General features: G+C 57.1%; 1 pseudogene; it reads right to left on the minus strand.

The window, feature by feature from the left end:
• Positions 1-3,868: 3,868 nt before the first annotated feature.
• Positions 3,869-5,000, minus strand: part of LOC143263516 (large subunit ribosomal RNA) — a 2,990-nt pseudogene continuing 1,858 nt past the window's right edge.

Below are 5,000 nucleotides of genomic sequence, written 5' to 3' on the forward strand. Positions count from 1 at the left end.
GCCCTGAATCCGTACTGGTCCGCACTCGCGTGTAGGGGGTCCAGCAGCACAGGCTCGAGCCTCTTAAGGAGGAGCCTCTCGAAGCACTTCCCCAGCACCGGCAGGAGGCAAATCGGCCGATACGACGCCGGGTCACCAGCGTCCCTGCCAGGTCCCTTTAGGAGGGCGCGAATGGAGCCGATCTTCCACTGCTCGGGGAAGACTCCGCGCCGGAGGCACGCGTTGTAAACCTCCAGGAGGTCACCGCGAATGATCTCGTACGAAGCCTTGAGGACCTCCACCTCAATACCATCGATGCCGGGGGCCTTACCGTTCCTCATGCCCGAGACCGCGACCCAAAGCTCCCCCTCCGTGAACGGGGGCGTGTCCGGCGCTGTTGCAGGGGCGAGCACCTCGGCGCGCCGGTGCTCCTGCTCCCGAGTGGTGTCCGGGGTGTCGTCCGGCACGAGGGCGTCAAGGAGGGCCCTCGCGGCAGCTCCCCATGTTGGGGCGACGTCTGTCGCGCCCGTGGTTGCCAGGGCCATGTCCGGGGTGAACCTCCTCGTGCAAAGCTTGTAAACCACGCCCCAGGGGTCGCGGTTCCCAGCGTCGGTGACGAAAGACCGCCAGCTTGCCTTTTTCGCCTCGTGGACCGAGTCCTGGTACGAGCGCCTAACCCGCAGGTAGGTCGCTCTCTTCTCGGACCTCAGGTCCGGGTTGGTCTCCCGCTGGTAACGCTTTCTGGCCGAGTACGTGGCCCTCTTCGCTCTGTTGAGCTCGGGGGTCCACCAAGGGGCGGTTCTTGCACGAAGCGTCTTGGTCCTCATCACGGCCCTGCATGCTGCGATCACCAGGTCCTGTATCGCACGGACGGCCCGCGCAATTCCAAGGTCGGTGCCCAGCCATCCAGTTAGGTCCAGGCCCCTCCTCAGCTCAGCCAGGGCGCCCCGATAGCGCTTCCAGTCGGCGGCGGCGACGTTGAACCTCCCGTCCCGCCCGCGGCTCGGGACGATCTCGTCAGGACCCAGACGTAGTAGGATGACAGCGTGGTCGCTGGCAGTCCATCCCTCCCTGACGCCCCAGTCCCTGACCATCGGAAGGACCCCGCCCGAGGCGAGCGTGACGTCAATATTTGAGGCGCCCCTGTGGGACCTGTAGGTAGGCGGGGCACCAGGCTCGTTCAGGACCGTTAGGCCCCACTGTGCGATCCTCTCCTCGAGAAGCTCGCCCCTCTCGTCAGTCCGGTGCGGTGGATGTTCCTGGGAGTGCCAGAGGGCGGACTTGGCGTTCACGTCGGCCCCCAGAAGCAACTTCTGTCCCGGAAGCTGGGCTACCAGTCTGTCCACTCTCTCCAGGTACGGGACCACGCTGTCCGAGCACTGGAAGTAGGCCGAGGCCACGTACAGGCGGCCAAAGGGGCCGGTGATCTCCGCACAGACACAGTGCTCGTCACTGAGGTGCGCAATCTTGAGCGCCGCTATGTTGGGGTTACGCACAACGACAGCTGCCATGGCCCTCGCTCCGTCCCTCGCCCCGGTGATGATCGTGGCTGAGGAGTTAATGCCCACGAGTCTTCCCCTGACGCAGTAGGGCTCCTGTGCCAGGAGGATGTCGATGCGCCTGTCCGCCATCAGTTTGTCGACCTCCAGCGACACTAGACGCGAGCACCTCATGTTATGTTGCATGATCGTGATGCCCGGGATGCTTTTGGTGTGGGGCTTAATAACCATAATCCGTGCGTGTGAGCGACAGATTTATGGCTGTGATGTATGCAGGGCAGTCTTTGCTCGTGACACAGTGTGTGGAGCTCTTTCCTGCCCTTGAGCAGTTGGCGCAGGTGGCCTGCCTGTCCTTCTTCGGGCACTCCTTGAAATTGTGCCCCGCTTCGGCGCAGTGGCCGCAGACCTCCCTTTCTGCCCTGCAGAATTTAGCTGGGTGTCCGAAGCCCTGACACTTGTAGCATCTCGTAACAGTGAGGTGGTCCTGGACTCGACAGCAGCTCCAGCCGATGTAAAGCCTCTCCTTGGGCACCAGGAGGTCGCGGGCGCGTCTGGAGACTTCAAACACCAGGTTGCACCTGTCTCTGGCCTTGTCTCCACTCTTGAACACCAGGCTCATCTCCCTCTTGACCACGGCGGCCTCTTCCTTCCCGAGGTTTTGATCGGCTACGTCCGCGATGATTTCCTTATCGTCTTGGGTCCGGGGAACGTCGAAGATGATGATCCTGGGGCTCCTCTTCGGCGCAGGGGCCACGACCAGTCCAGCGGCCCGGAGCTTGTCGTCGGCCATGAGAGTGGCGACATCAGACCTATTGGCCGTGACCAGGGCGACGCCGGAGCCCTGGGTCTTCCGGACTCCCTTGATCCGGAGGCCATGGGACCTTGGGGACACCAGTTGGAAGACGGCCTCTTTGGTCTTGTCGCTGTCGTCGTACTTCGTCTGGTCCGTCGGTGTTATGATTACGACATTCGGCGGGTCCTGCTTTTGGGTTGACCTCGCGGCAATCGCCGACTTGACCCCAACCCGCTCCGCGTACGTGGGGGGCTTCCTTGTGGTGGCGGCAGCGGCGACGGCGACGGCGGCGGCTTGCTCCTGGAGGGCCTGGCAGGAGCGCGAGTGCGCCTTTGTCTGCAGCTCGGCTTCATCAAGGCATCCCTCCAGCTTACTGGAATACACAAGCGTTTTTACCAGGTAGTCGTGCAACTTGGTAGCCTGCGTGCACAGGGCATGCACTACGGAGGGCGGGATCTCGTTCTGCGGCAACGTGATGGTCTGTATGAGCTGCCGGTACGCCTTGGCCGCGCTTGCCCTGAACGCGACGACATTGGTGTCCTCCTCTGACGCTTTGTCCGGCGAACGATCCGGTGTCTGGACCTGGGTCGGTTGTTTGTCCTTCCTTTTCTTCTTTGTCTTCTTCCGGGTGGTCTCCATTGGCGGCCGGAAGGTCTGGTCGGAGGTAACAACGGTCTCGGAGTCAGTGTCCGAGAGTACCCTCTTCTTCATGCGGCGACCGTCTCCCGAAGAGGCAACCTCCATGTCGGGGCTAGTACACCGCCCTCACCGTTGGAAGAGGAAAAAAAAAAAAAAAAAAAAAAAAAAAAAAAAAAAAAAAAAAAAAAAAAAAAAAAAAAAAAAAAAAAAAAAAAAGTTATTAAAATTTATTAAAATTGTTTATAAAAAAATTGTCCCGAAGTTGTTAAAAATTGTTTAAAATTGTTTAAAACAATTTGTTTAAACAATTTACTTGAGGAATTGTTCACAGGGCGTTAATTTGTGTCCACAACGTTTTGAATTTCGCGCACTCCTGATTTTGTAAGTCCGCGGCGGAAACTCGCACTGTAGTTATGGCCCGCGTGGCCAATTGCTGCCAACTCTTGAAAAATTTTTGGGTTGGCAGCAGTAGCTTCCTTTTGGTGCACAGAGTTTCCTCTCTACACCGCGCGGACCAATCACCGCGCAGAACACCGCTGATGCAGCGCCAGCCCACGCCGACGGTGGCGTCGGGAAGCTCGAGGTGGCAGCACGTGTTTTTCGAAGTATTTTGCGATTTTTTCACTTTTCCAATTTCCACACTACACTGTTCAACGAGGAGTCAAAATACTCGTCTCGACGAGAAATTAATCACTGTGTTTTTAGTTTCCGTCTACGGCCACTCTTTCTCGAGAAAGTCGGAGCCGAAGGTCGGCGTGCCGGAGCACGTGGCGATCGATATATCGAAATCCACAACACTGTTTTTTCCGTCAGTTTTTGGCCGATTTGCACAGTTTTTGGCACAGAACAATTCTCTCGGTGAGCACGACACACTGGAGCACACTTTACAATTCTTGCGGCACTTTTAACTGCTTTTACACTGTAACATTCAGAGCACGACGTGGCGGCGCGTCCTCTCAATGCGCCACCTGGCGGCAGAATCAGTAGATAGGGACAGATGGGAATCTCGTTAATCCATTCATGCGCGTCACTAATTAGATGACGAGGCATTTGGCTACCTTAAGAGAGTCATAGTTACTCCCGCCGTTTACCCGCGCTTTTTTGAATTTCTTCACGTTGACATTCAGAGCACTGGGCAGAAATCACATTGCGTCAACACCCGTGGGGGCCATCGCAATGCTTTGTTTTAATTAGACAGTCGGATTCCCCTAGTCCGTGCCAGTTCTGAGCTGAGCGTTGAATGGCGGCCGAAGAGGACGACCGCACCGATGGGAAACGCCACGGAAGCCTCGCAGCAAGGAAGATCCGCGGGAGGCCAAGGCACGGGACCGAGCTCGGATCCCAGCCACGAGAGCCGTTCACCTCGCCCAGGCCCGGCACGTCAGCCAGACCCGCTTCCCGACCAAGCCCGACACGCCCCGCTCCTCAGAGCCAATCCTTATCCCGAAGTTACGGATCCAATTTGCCGACTTCCCTTACCTACATTAATCTATCGACTAGAGGCTCTTTACCTTGGAGACCTGCTGCGGATATGGGTACGAACCGGCGCGACACCTCCACGTGGCCCTCTCCTGGATTTTCAAGGTCCGAGGGGATGATCCGGACACCGCCGCAACTGCGGTGCTCTTCGCGTTCCAAACCCTATCTCCCTGCTAGAGGTTTCCAGGGAACTCGAACGCTTATACAGAAAAGAAAACTCTCCCCGGATCTCCCGACGGCGTCTCCAGGTCATTTTGGGTTACCCCGACGAACACTCTTACGAGGGCCCGAATGGTATGCGGTTCCGCTGCCGGGTTCCGGAATAGAAACCGGATTCCCTTTCGCCCAATGGGTGTTTTTTGTGCATGTATATAATAACAAAATATGCTGCGATTTATATAATAATAAAAAAATAAAATAAAATAGCTGCGGTTTTTTTACAAGTGTTTAACGTCTTAGGACACCTCATCTACATAGGATTTCTCTTAGGGCTTAGGATCGACTGACTCGTGTGCAACGGCTGTTCACACGAAACCCTTCTCCACGTCAGTCCTCCAGGGCCTCGCTGGAGTATTTGCTACTACCACCAAGATCTGCGCCGACGGCGGCTC

Source organism: Megalopta genalis, unplaced genomic scaffold (assembly GCF_051020955.1).
Source record: "Megalopta genalis isolate 19385.01 unplaced genomic scaffold, iyMegGena1_principal scaffold0678, whole genome shotgun sequence".
NCBI lineage: Eukaryota > Metazoa > Arthropoda > Insecta > Hymenoptera > Halictidae > Megalopta > Megalopta genalis.